This window comes from Acanthaster planci, linkage group LG06 (genome assembly GCF_054643075.1).
Source record: "Acanthaster planci isolate LZ-2023a linkage group LG06, COTS_SCS, whole genome shotgun sequence".
NCBI classification, from domain to species: Eukaryota; Metazoa; Echinodermata; class Asteroidea; order Valvatida; family Acanthasteridae; genus Acanthaster; species Acanthaster planci.
Genome location: NC_141782.1, coordinates 1,956,802 through 1,970,913, shown reverse-complemented (window position 1 = coordinate 1,970,913; position 14,112 = coordinate 1,956,802). Strand labels below are relative to the sequence as shown.

The following is a 14,112-nucleotide window of genomic DNA, read 5'->3' as shown; positions in this document are numbered from 1 at the left end:
AAAATGAGGAAGATTGATTTATCCTTTTAAAACAAAATGGAAAATCCGTGTTACCTTTTATGACATCAATAACCCTATTTAGTGGAACCCCAAACTTACTAAGCTCGCCAAGTAATGAAACGATAACGTATATACAATTTACTGTGCAACTTTGTAGTGATGAACGCGTGCTTGTGAGAACGTTGGGTTAAATTATTTGTAACGACTGTACAGTGTGGCAAGTATATTTGTCCAACGCGCCGCAAATTATGCGTGTGTAAGCCCGTTTTTGTGATTAAATTATACATTCTATTGGCATCCGTGGAACTGCACGAAGGTATTAAATATAGCAACGCTGAGGAGACCCGTGCAGCAATGGGAGAGCCCGTGGCGGAAAAAATCGAAGAAAATTCCGCGCAGAAATCGCTTTGCAGTGCCCCCCGGGCTAGCTCCGTAGACAGGGCGAGCGGTTTTTGTTCTTGTTTTCTCCCTTCCCAAAAATTGTCATTTGTTATTCGAACAGGAAAATCTCCCTCGTTCGATTGAAACATCGAATGTTCGGCGAATTCGGGGCGCAATGGCGTTGTTGTTGCTCTACTAGTGGTTGGGGACGAGGAGCATTCGGCACGAACGGGACAGTCCCTGGTTATATCAAAAACCCGTCGTGTGGGGTACACGCGCGTCTTCTTTTCCGCTTGTGGGATAGCGAGCAATTTTATCCAGCGTCAAATCTGTTGGTCCACTGCATAGGATCTTCGGACTACACCCATAGACTTCGCTTATTTTATGCGTACATCGAAAAATCGTAGCGGACAAGGCCAGCAGTTTGATCATTTTTCTGCCTGCTAAACTCGCTCGGGCCCTTATTATGCCCGTACTCTTTTATGTGAGTATGTGTGATAGAGAGGCAGAGACGTGCACGGGCTTTTGTGCCCAATTGTAACCGATCCCTTCCAGGAAATAAGACAAAACACGACCACAGGAAGTGGCCCCTCCAAGAACGCGAGGGCGAGTTTGTCTGTCTCCCCCCGGGGAGGGTGCTCGCACCGAGCCCGTGCGCAGAGAGAAGCCTTCTCTTCCCCGCTTGCTTCGATCTCCTCGGCTGAATGTTCATCTTCCCCCCCCCCCCCACCTCGCCTCGGGCGGGAAATGGGAAAGGATGCCTTGGCGAGCGAGACGAATACGACAAGAGGTTGGGATTTGTCCGTCTGCCATAGGGGATGTAATATTAAAGCCGTGATTCGAGTACACCCAGTAACACCGTCGGAATTTCTGCTGTCTGAAACCGCGTCTATCGGAAGGTGATCAAATTATATCCTCGAAAGAAAAATTCTTAAAAATTATCCCACACCGCAAAAACGGGGATGTTAATTTAACACCCTGGGTGTTGTCAGAGTCTTCTACACTGAGTAAGCAACACGTTTTTGTAGTGCATAAATCAAATCTTGCTTTTCGAGTTTTTCTGAGAATGCATGGAATTAATCACTCCTTTTAAAAACAGAGATTGAGATAGTTTGGCCCTATCGCTGGAACCGGCAGTAGAACTGAAGACTAGAATTTAATAATCAGTAGGGCCTACCTGTATGTTGAGTGTAAATTACTTTAAAGGTCTTAATTATAAGATTTTGGCTTTTAAAAGCGCTTAGAGCGGATAACAATTGAATTGCACACTTCGTTCCTTTGAAACATAACGAATTATTGGAGAGGTTCGCGCAAGCGACGGATGCCATGCATATTGAGAAAAGATAGTCTGGTTTCCGTCTTTGCCGAACACTTTGGTGAAAAACCCGCTCAACATGGCGGCCGCCATTTCTCGCACCTAAACAGCACTCCTGTCATTGTGTGAATAAAATGGCTCAGCCGGACTTGACTTCTTTGTCAGCCCGTACACTGATAATGACTTCCATTTCGTGAATCTGTTTGTGAATCACACACACAAAAATGGAGGTCAATATTTTCATTACAGGTGAGAGGGAAGCCAATTTTTCTGCAGGCTCGCTGCATTTAATATCGCATTAGCCGAGTACTGGCTCATCGCGTCCGATTGGATTCAAGCTCTTGAACCGTTTTGGAATTAATTCCCCGGTTGATAAACACTGCCTTGGAAATCTCATTTGAATTCGTATTGGGTCATTACGCGAAGCGGACAGCAAATACGGGGTCTGCTTATAGTCTCCGCGTGGCATTCGCACACCGATACGGATCGCATGATACGGCCGATGCCGTTACACAAGCCAGGCAGAAAGTGGAGAGAGGCAGTTTGTAGCTACAAAATCGGAGGGCCGGGCCAGGGATTCTTGTGAGCAACTTAATTACAGGACGCAAACAGGGACGAGAAGAGGACTGAGAACTCTATACAGGGTAATGATCTCGCGCGAGAGGTAAATCAATGCGCCGAGGAAATTCAACTTTCTAAATTTAGAGGCGGATTGTGTTTGGGGCGGGCTTGGCTGTCGCGAGCGCCCCGGCATCAATTGCGGGGCCCGGGGTGACGGCGGGGCAGGTGGCTGTGCCCGACCGAGCAGGTGAAGGCTCCCGCCCCGGCCACGCTCCGGTTTCTCTTCCTCCTTCTCTTTGCCAGACTTTACCTCGGATGACCAAATTAAATAGACATCTTATCAAACCAAGCAATGCGAATGAATCTGTGACAGTAAGGCGTTGCATACAGGGCAGCAGTGTAGGGTTCATCCCAGCAGGAGAATGCACTTGAAATAAGCGAAAGAGTTTAGTCTTTTTTTCTGGGAAGGATATCGGTCAAACACGGTGAAATGTTCATGGCAGACGCAGCAGTGTGACGAAGTCTGCGATTGGCACTTTTAAGTTGAAAAGGACCGGAAAGGTGTATTCCACGTTCTGGACATTTATGCTCAGTCCATCGCTGGACATTTTCACTTGGCGCACCGTGTACATGAGGTATACGTACCATATGCAGCAAGGTATGAGACGGAGAGAACCCCCCCTGCTTTGTGTTGGTCATTGTCTCGCAGGAATCTGGGGAATTCCTTTCAGACATCTTGGGGGGGGATGTGTAAGGTAACAATAGTCTGGAATGTGTATAGGGATTGGTCGTGTTGGGGGGGGTACCCCTCGGTCTCATTTCTTGCTGGGTATAATATATACAATGATACCACCGCAAACCTGGTCCTTCCACAGAACGGGTCAAACATGAAAGCCAAGAGTACGACCTCATATTTTTTTTCTACGCATCTGGTCACCAATTCTGTGACCCTCATCGTCCCAACCAGTCCCTCCCCCCCCAAAATGGTCAAGAATCGCGCTTGCTTGCTCGCTCCGTGAACGAAACTGGAATTTCACAGTGGAAATTTATCAAAGTCTGTTTTCAAGCATTGCATCTCTTCACCAACCAAAGTCTGTCCTGCCAAGCACCTGTGACGGGATACCGACCACATTTGTGAAAGGGGCAGTTGGGGAGAGGGGTATTTGAACATTTCCTTGTGAGTTTTCTCGGGTGTACGCCTACATTATAGGTACTTTTACACGATTTGAGGAGGAGAAATGTAATAGTCCTCTTTAAATTGAGAAAATAAAATTACAGAAAAAAAAGTATTTTGGTGCATGGTTGTCTCAGTTTGCTCGTTTGACCCCACCCGTTCCGACCCCATCTGATGGCGCCCTTGGAATTTTACTAATTTTTATTTGACATTTTTTTCAGTTTTACTCATGCTACATATCTTTTAATAATGTTTAAAAAAGAATACACAGTTAGTAGACATGTGCACTTGACATTATCACAAGTCAACCGTAATGTACATTATGGATTATGTAGCTATAGGCCTATTCAGATAACGAAAGAATTGTTCTGGGGCAATTACACAACCATCTGTGAGACAATCAAGGTCAAAAATGTCGCAAGAACGAAACCTGTCCTAGACCTGCACGTCTTTGACTACCAGCTGCCGAGTCGTTACATGTTAATTATTTAGGTATTCTGATACTTAAACTATGCATAATTTATGTATGCAGATTGACAACCGTGGGGGATTGTTCGAGTGGATGGATTGTTTAAATGATATGCATGACCCGTACATGATAGCCTTGAAGGTATTTATATACTTTTCAACGCGACATCAGATGTGCACAAATGAAAGGAAGGCCTGCCCTTTATTTACAAGTTGCAATGTAAGGCCACAGACTGAATATTTCTCACGCAGATAGACTTGCTTGAAGGTCAGGGTTCCATGCTGTCGATCATCACTAACGTACCACTCCCGATGCACTTCAGCTGGGCAATTTCTAAAATCCTTCTTTCGCGCATTTTACTTGCAAGTACATGTATAGGACACGTAGATATCGGTCTGTACTCCATTTAGCGACCGCACATTCATGTCATTGACGCAATGCGTTTATGATAAAACGGAATTGCCTCTTAACCATACCCATTGTTCACAGAGGGAAAGCGTGGATTTTGCACACTCTATTGCCAAGGGCAATGACGTATGCAGATTTTGGGCGGGGGCGAAATGGATGTTTTTTTTCTGGCACTGATCGAGGGAATTTCTCAGTCAGCATAAAACAGAAATGAAAAAGCAACAGACACATTACTGATGGCGGCCACATTAAATTGGCCGCTGTTGAACTTCCTTGCTGTAATATCCGAAAACATGAAATGACACTCTTGTATATTTCCTTTGGGGAATCTGGCTACCAGCCTGTTCAGAAAATAATCCTGGTATATGGATTCTTCATCGTCGCACATAAATCTAGGTCCTCGGAACTCCTGGCCTAAATAACCTCAAACTCAAGCCGTCAAAACCCGGACAAGAACTCGCCGGAAAACTCGATTATTCCCTCCCCCAACTCCCGCGGCGAGGCAGATGTTTAGATGGGCTTTACTTAATCCCTTATTATTTTGTTGAAGCAATTAAAGTGATTTGGCCAAATACCAACGCCTTTTCCAAAGGTTAGGCAAACGCCTCGAGTAACCAGAGAGGTTTAAAGGATAATTAACCGGCCAAGAAGTGTTTTGTCCGGTTGTCTAGTTTTTCTGGCACCCGGCTGAACAGCATCACGAGAATAACAATTCAACAATTTCCCGCATTTTTTGTTGCATTTTTTAGAAGACTTCATACGGCAACTAAGTGCAACACTTTGTCATCATCTCGTTGTTTGTTGCATTACTCGTTTCACTGTGCTTCTTTGCTTTTTTCTGTCTGTATTTTAAGAGAAGAGGTTGGAGTAAATTTAAGTGAATTATAAATTATTGACGAGATCTGGTCCACAACGCAGCGCTCCCCTGAGCAATGAAAAGGGTGTCAACGTGTGTGTGTGTTTGTTACATTGTCTGACGTGCCGCGGCCTGGTGACAATGAATTTGCTTAGGGCGTGCGTCTAAAAAAAGTGCAATTTTCACCGTCAGACTTGTCCCGTGTTATCCATTAACCTGCTCGAAATCACAATTCGGCATGCACAGTAAACAGTATACATATTATTTCCGGCCACACTTGCATATGCAGAGAGATACAAGTCTTGCATCGTGTATAGCATCGCTGAAGATCGATATGAGATTTCAAATTTGAAATTTGACTCGCATCGCGGTGCCAACTAAAATATTCCTAACGGTGATTTTTTTTTTTACTGATTCATTCTGTTTATCGAGATTTTTTTTTAAGGTCACTTGCTTGTAAGAAATCGATACTAAGCGAGTCTCGGAGGAAACCAAACCCTTGTGACACAGTCTAACTCGAGTTCTTATATAGTCCTTTCATGCAAGTTCCTGCCAGGACACGGGAATCAGGCAAATTTAAAATACGACATCCAAGCTTTAATCCTTTGCGAAGTTGTTTGTACTATACTTGCTATGTTTGCTGCCGCAAACGTATTGTTACTGATAAGTATCTTGCTGTTAAGCCTTTATTATAATTCATTCAATTAATTCAATTTTAGTTAGCATTCTCGTCTACCAATTTGCGACTCACCATCCTAGATTTGTTACTTCTTGCTCCTTTTAGACAATAAATCTTTACTTTCAATAGTCCAGAAACATCCAGAAACAGTTTCTTCCATGCATACAAGTAATGATTTGAAATAGAAAAGACAAAATTTGATTTTAAATTACACGACTTGCTTGTCACGTGCTCTCTGTTGCCCAGTTTGAGTGATCCGCTGGGCATGTCTGGGTCTACGTGACTGCACGAGCGTTTGTAGGCAATAAGACTCTATCTCAGCTGATAATCATTCCCAGCTCATGATTAAGCATAGCAGCGGATACAGCGAGAATGATGTCAAGATGAAACGGCGCAGAGTGATTATGTACATTACAGACGCCATAGTTTTGAAGACGGGGTCTGGCTCGTAGCATAGCATCACAATACTGCGGCCACGCCAAACCACATCACCATGGGCAACCTTCTTTCTGAATGGGAGGGCATCCGTTTATGTGTCATTCGAAATTAGCGGTCGTGAGATGAATTGGTATTCAGCCTGAAGATCGTTTGTCAAAATAACCACCTGACTGAGAGATAATGTCGGTTGGACTTTTCAAAAACTGCGCGCGGGCCCCTTGCACGGTCGAGTCGAAGAGGAGGCTCAGCTGGCAAGCTTCGGTCACTTGCATGGGTTCTGGCGTAATGTTAGTAACCATGGTAACGTTAATGGTAGCATTAATCGTAACAATGCGAAAGGTCTGCTTTTCGAGCGCAGTCTCTCCACGCACAAAAAACTGATACCGTGTGAAGGCCTGATGACTTCTCCGGATGAATGTCACTGAGATCAATATTCTACAGTCACCGTTCCAGCCATTTCCTAACTGAACCTAATAGAGGAAGAAGCTACAACATTCCAAAGTCGAATTTCGAAATCTCGAAATAAATTTGTACATGAATAGCCCAAACCAGTGATGAATGCCCGAACCTTACAAGAGGTCTTGATGTCGAGAGTTATTTTATTTTCGTCTGCCACGAGCGTGCTAGCTGTCTTTGCCACAGAAAGCCTAGGCCTGTGTTTGAACCAAACTCTGAACAAATCGTTGTCGAGCAAATTAAACAAAAACAAATATGAAAGGAGACGATAGCACAGACAGTTGCTACACTACACAGAACCTACACAACTTCACTTCAGTCTCCCAGTATCCAGCGACGGCATTTATTTCACGAATTATTTACAAATCCAAAGCCCTGCACTTGCAAACAACAGGCTTAATAAATTAATTTTAGTGCACCGATGTATAAAATACCTGACTTTCTGGCACGTCCCTGCTCTAGAGTCTAGTATAACTGTGTATAAAGTTTGTGTTTAATACCTTTTTTTTAACGAACGAACCTCCGCTACCAAATCATTACTCCAAGTATTTTACATGTTAAATAACTTGCACACTATAGGCCTACTCTGCTTTATACAGATACTTCTAAATACTAAATTTTCCAATCTTCAATTTTAATTGTACAAGGCTAATACAGGTAAAAAGAACATTCTATCGCATCTGAAAATGAGCCGTACAAGCAGCTTTTCTTCAGGTGGTGGTCAGGCTTTAGAACAGAAATTAAAAAGATGATTTGAGGAAGCTAAGGTGCATATTATCCACGACATCAATTACACAAACGGTGCTTTATCTTTCATCCTAATAGGCGGTATATAAGCAAAGTCCATACCACGCTCGTTGTTTGCTATGCATCATCCCATAATGTAAACGTCAACACGCATACATACGTGTTTGCCAACTTTTTCAGAGCAAAAGTTTGCTTTGTTTGGCGTTTTTTTTAATTTGACGTCATCGAAAGGAAAATACACACTTACTCATTCCGCAGAGTGTGAAATACTTTGTTCGTTTTTCCTAGAAACGACCTAAGAAGAATTGCCAACTGACTGTATTTGTTGCTTTGGCAACCAATCATAGAGGTGCATTATATTAAGCCATACGTTGCACTTGATGTATTATCATTCGAGAAAGTACTTTACAGTAACAGGAAAGAGCACAATGGATATTATGAAATCATTTGAGTTTTGTTACTGCCATAACTCATGCGAATGACATCAAGAAACCCCTCTCATTTGGAATTAATAATCCAACAGTTCTTATATTCCCAACTGAGGTCAACAGAATATCTTGACATCCGATTGATTTCAATTTTAAGGTGAGTTTTCTTGATCTCTGTTGACTTAAAACGGCAGGCATTTTAACGGTGCTGCAAAACAAGCAAGCCAAATATTAATGCACAATAACCAGTGCATGATGGATAAACCATGATTTTATGATGTCTTGTCTTGTGAACTTATTTTGCCGAATTTTCTGGGGTTTTATGAAGTTAAGTCTCAGTTTGAGCCGGTTAACCAGGCAGGGACATTAAGTGTCGATGTACTCTGTCAGCATCAAGAAGATTTCGCTTCGCCTGAATAATCTGCCTTATAGCCTGCTGTTTCTTATTAGAGGGACAGATTCGTGGGCGGATCTTATTTCGCGTGGGAGGCAACCCAACGTCAAATTATCAGCATTAAAAGTCTGGCCCGCGTGTTCTGCTGGCATCAAATTACCATTCCTTCGATAGAATTGAAAAACTTCAAAGATACGATGCAATTACCAAAATAATTCTTCTAAAGCTGCGCTTGTTTCTCTGAATCCTCGCGGTTCATTTCGGACATTCAACCCGCGTTTCATTTCCATTTTGTAAGAACGGATTGGATTTTTCTCTCACGAGCCTATCCCGGGAGATCTGTGTCAGAATCCCTGCCTCCGGTGAGTATGCATAGATAAAGGCTCAACACCTGCGGAAGACAAGAGACCGATCCACCCTTCTTTGAATTTGAAGATGCTTGTCCATGAGTTGTATAATAGAAAGACACATAACGATTGATAATTGATGAATAATAATTGATTGAAGATTAGAAGTGGTGACCTCTTCCTTTATTAGTGGGTGGTACATGTATTTGATATGAAAAAAAGAAAATTATTTTGTGTGAGCTTTTGACCACTTTTTATCCTTTGATATTAGAGGACAAGCGTGGCCATTTGATGCTGCTAAGAAGGAAATATAGCACTGTCAACATGAAGGCATGCTAAGTATATTGCCAACTTAGCAGCTTCAGCATCGTGTACCACAGAAGGCACTCTGCATGACAGTTTCAATTTGGATATTCAGCCGAATAAGCTGCAGGTCTTGCACGCACGTATGCATCTACCGTGTATTAATAAGTCACAATGGGGATCATGCATGTTGTATGAACGTCTTATTTTGGCGCGCGAGAGCAATATTGGCCGGTGGAGTGATCTAGCCGCGCGCTTCGCCCAAAGGAGATAAAACACCCTTTTCCCCGCCTGATCGATTTTATGCACTAAAATTACTATAGATATATTTATGAACGTGGCTTTAGAAGTGTAAGGTTTGAAACAAGATAGTGGCTACACTGTGTCAAATTATAAGAAAGTGACTGACGAAATAAAATGAGAATAACCACCCAAATAATTGTTTATTATGCAATACATGCATATAAATCCTCGTCATCTGATTGGTGGATCGTTGATCACGTCACTTAATTATTTGATCTATTCTACGGTACTCGCTGATTAGAACTTCATTTCACTTGACTGGTTCCCGCCCCCGTTTCGTGTATATAAGTTAATTTGGGGTTCACAATTTGAACAGAAAACCTATATGTACTGAACGATGTCTTCCTTGGATGACGTCAAAGCAACAGCGCCCTCAGTCGTTCAGGAAAGCATGGATGATTTTAAAGGTATAAAAAAGTGCCTTTTTCAGTGCATTTAACTAAGTAGGAAAATAAAAGAGTTGTCATACATAAAAGAAGAGTAAAAAGTTGCAGGAAAATTGTGTCTAAGGAAAACTCATTGCAGCTACACTTTAATACTTGAGGGTCGTTTGTTCTCCTAACGCTAAGCGGAAATGATGCGGGTATTGTAAACAAACAATGAATGTTTTATATTTGTGCAGTGGTAAGAATAAATTCATGAGAAGACAGACGAAATGTTCCATTCCACTTGGCTTCACCTTGTCAAATGGAACATTTCGTCTGTCACCCCATGAAATTATTCTTTCCACTGTACTCATAAGTATTCATTATTTGTGTAATATCCGCGGGAAAAATAGATTTTTTGTCATCCGCTTCAACTCATCCGTCTCTTCCCAGACTTACGCACTTGACAACGCGGTATTTATGAAAGGCACTATGCACACGTTTCTCACCATATAAGAACGGCTGGTAGTTAGCGAAGCGACTTGCATTTAGTGTGTTGCCAGGATCGCGTTCAACAGCTCCATGCAGCCATCTTTTACTTTTCTCACCAAACTTCATTAAAAAAAAGAGACTTTCTTCAATACAGCAGAATTCTGCTCGTAATTGTTCATGGCATAAAACGACATGCCCTTTTCTCTGTTCATGATATAATCGTAAGAGATGTATAGGCAAGGCACTGCAATTAGCCCGTTATTTTTGCGTGTCTAAAGTGTTTTTTTCCGGCTCATTTTTCAGGGTGAACTGGAGGGTTTGCATCGATGCGCAGCACGGCGCGACCAGAAAGACGAGACCTGCATGTGGACCACGATGACGGATATAACTCAGCGTCGGGGCGCCGCAGAACTTGTAAAGCTGGTCATGCCTGGACAAGATGCAAACGGTACTCAGAAGACGTCGGCCATCTTAGAGAAGGTCACCGAAGTTAACCCGAAACGTTTTGTCCAGTAAAAACCAATTTCTGGGTAACTCGCAAAGAAGAAGGTTCACGCGTTGTGAGAGGCCCATACTGCAGGTTTTTCGGAAAATTACACCCAATTGGATGCACCAACTGCCGGATATTTTTCTAGATAATTAACGATTCGATTACGTTCACCGATTGAACTTACTTTGGCGTCCCTTTGTCGCTTCCTTTTGCCCGTTTTCATTCACGCGATTTGAGAAGCAATGCATTTAAACATCCAGATCCGAACGTCCGACCCAAAAAAATATTTGAGTCCTATATATGTATCGTTTGTAATTATTAAAACAAATTTTGCGCCATCCGGACTACTTGGAAATGCTGATGACTGTTTCATGTACAAGGAAACAAGCTTGTACATTTTTTAGTTTAACTCAAAAGTGAAATAGCACACGAAGTGACGACCTTGTTTAAAGAATTTATTTCAGAGAGTACATTGCTCAGAAAGGGCTTACTCTATGTTTGAGTCAGAACCAAAATATTTATCAAATTGATATTGTACACGAAAGAAAGAAATATAGTTTCCTGTAGTTTATGAAATATTAACATTCAGGGATAATCTCCGGAATTAATTTTGAAAGGAAAAACTGTTCTAGTATCCACGGCAGACAAACTATACGGGAGACACGGATGAGTAGTTCATTGCAATATTGATAAAAACCGCATCATCAAAGCAAATCCCGACCTTTTTTTACCACTCTGTAAATTCAGTTTGACAAATGTTGGATTGTGGGGCGTTTTGAAATGGTCGTATTTTCCTTCTTGGGACCAAACATTCGCGACTGAATTGAACGAAATTAGACTTCCATTTCCTGGAGTTGACAACTTCACCCTATTTGAGTGATTACACTCCAAAGTTCGCCTGGACTATTGTTAAAATATACTTTTAAAGTAGCTGTTATTCCACGCGAAAAATAACACCAGAAACGGAAGTCGGGGGGGCAGTGAAGGGTTATTAGATATTTGCAATTATCTTAATTGCATTATAGTTTGAATGTCGGTCTTACGTTTCATATTCATTATCCGGAAGTGATGAGTCCGACAAGAACAGCATGTCAGAAATGCCGATATGTCTCTGTTTCGTTCTTTTTTTCCAAGTGTTTCATTCAACCTACGTTAATATTTCGCGTTCCTTGATTCAGTAGAGCCCCCTTGTGACTTTGTTTCAATATTTTATGCTTGGGTTGGCCATAATGACCGTCCCAAACAGCAAGCTTTTAGGGGTAATTTACATTATAATTTCTGGTTTATAAGTGTGATTTAAACATGTTTGTAATGTATAAATTAGGCGTGGGTGACCCTCCGAACTTACTGAGTTAATGTTTAGGAGTTATTTTTGTCACCACTCCGTCGTATGGACTGAAATGAAATCACTGAACTCAATCTGTCCATTTTCTTTTCAATTACTGGGGGCTCGCCACATTTCCATTAGACCTATCTGCTCCTCAGGAATCTACGTCGCTGGCAGACGTTTTAAAAGTGATGAATTTTTATGGCATTCTTTTTATTGGGGAATGAATGATCAAGCCCAGTGCAGAATGTGATGACATTTCGATATTAAGAGATTTATCTACGTTGGTCATGTCGGCATTTGTATGTCATGCAATAGTCTGATGGCGGGTTATATACCAGTGCACTCGAAGTTCAAACCAAGCTAGATACCAGATCTAACCTTTTTATGCATATTTGTCAACCATCTGGTATAAGCTTTTACGTAAACGTATGAGATTATGAAGTATTTATTTATGAATTATCCTTGAAGCAGCAACTACAACGCGCGAACAAAAGACAGTTTTGATGGTTGAAAATGGCGCAGGAATACAAGAATCAGTGAACCACAAAGCAACGACGCCATGCCCACTGCAGTGAAACCCGGATCACGATGGCCAACTTAACGTCCACAATTCCACAGGGACTCCAAAGACTGAAACTAAATTATTCCATTTCTACTCGAGTTAATTCGGCTTGCGAGGCAAGGACACCGATCGAGTCGACATTTGGGCGAAACGGATCGGGAACCGCCTCCGCGCACACACCGATGCCAATGACGTTGACATTTTGCAAATCGGTTGAGACATAACGCGACGAGACATTGAATCAGTTTTTAAAGGGGTGTGTCGTGGCGGGGGAAAACTTGAAGAACAGTGACACGTGCACGTTCCGAGACACATCATTCCTTTTTCATCTGAAAAATGTTTAAAAACCACGTTGTTTCAGACCCGAGTTAGGACCATAAATGGAATTTTTCCCTTTATACCTCGTTTAGAATCATTTACGCACTGTTGTTTTTTTGGGGGGAGGGCTTATAGCCTATACACAGTATCTATATCCGAAAACCAGTCACTACAGAAATTTCTCTTTGCCTAGTGCAATCATACAGCAAGGAAAATCAACATGTTAAATTCAGGAGTTTAGGTTATCATAAAATGCACGCCGGGGGTGTTTGCTCGATTATATTGATTTTAGGTGTTTTTGTATGTGTTTTATTTACATCTTTTCTATATAAATTGTATTGAGGTTTATGTGTAAATAGTGTGTGTATATAGGCCCCTATGTTATTGAGGATTTTCAATTTAACGGTAATTTTTGTGTCTTTAAATTTTTATGCATTTTAAACTTAAACACAATATTTCTAACCTGCTGTGCACACCTAGACAAACTGCATCTGTGCTCGATAAGAATTCAGAGCGTTCCTTTAAACCACTCCTTTAAACCACTCAAATTGAGAACCAAACATTTTACGGTGGCCTAATTTCCCATCGGTCGTGACTGTGATATTCAGCACCGGAACATATTAAGATCCAGCCCCAGACAATGAGGTTCGCATTAAGGCCAGCGTGGGCTTATTGGAAAAAGATCCCCTGACGAATGCGAGGGATGACTTCCCAGCGAGGATCGCTCCAGCTAATAGACGCCATGATTCAGCAAGAGGGACGACCATTTTAAAGAATAAAGATGGCCAAAATCGAAAGTAATAAATTCCGATATTCATTGCCGGATCGTAGTGAAAGAAATCATGAATCGTGTAGGATAATTTCAAACGTTTTAACAGCAAATTCGTCGTCTTGATTGCTCCCAAAAGTAAGCTGACGCAAACTTTGCCATAATGAACGTTGCATGAATGATTTGTTGTAATGAAAACGCGGTCTAATAAATAGCAACACAAGATCGAAAAAGCTGTCATCGAGATTTCACGAGAATTCAAGAGACAGTGCAAATGAGTTCAATTTTATGCGCGCAGGGGGCCCAATATAAAACATACCTAAAATGCTATGTTATAATTCTGAGCTTTATTACTTAACAGGAACGTATAGGCCTACACTATTAAATATCTGGTAGAAAATAAAATTGAAATGATAAAAAAATTTGAAAGCTAGAATCCAAATCCAGATACGACCAGTATATACCTTTTCCAACCCGCAATATTTTAGTATCTCTTATGTGGACAACCTATTTCAATTTCCTCCGAA

The 14,112-nt window shown here is 41.7% G+C and overlaps 1 long non-coding RNA gene across 2 annotated transcripts; it reads left to right on the top strand.

Moving 5' to 3' along the window:
• Positions 1-7,909: 7,909 nt before the first annotated feature.
• Positions 7,910-10,632, top strand: LOC147798726 (uncharacterized). Of its 2 annotated transcripts, XR_015425736.1 has the most exons (3): positions 7,910-8,069; positions 8,925-9,099; positions 10,420-10,543. It is a non-coding gene; the product is annotated as an uncharacterized LOC147798726 (long non-coding RNA). The 2 variants fall into 2 exon arrangements; XR_015425735.1 differs by lacking the exons at positions 7,910-8,069; positions 8,925-9,099 and adding an exon at positions 9,529-9,666 and having other exon boundaries at positions 10,420-10,632.
• The last annotated feature ends 3,480 nt before the right edge of the window (positions 10,633-14,112 follow it).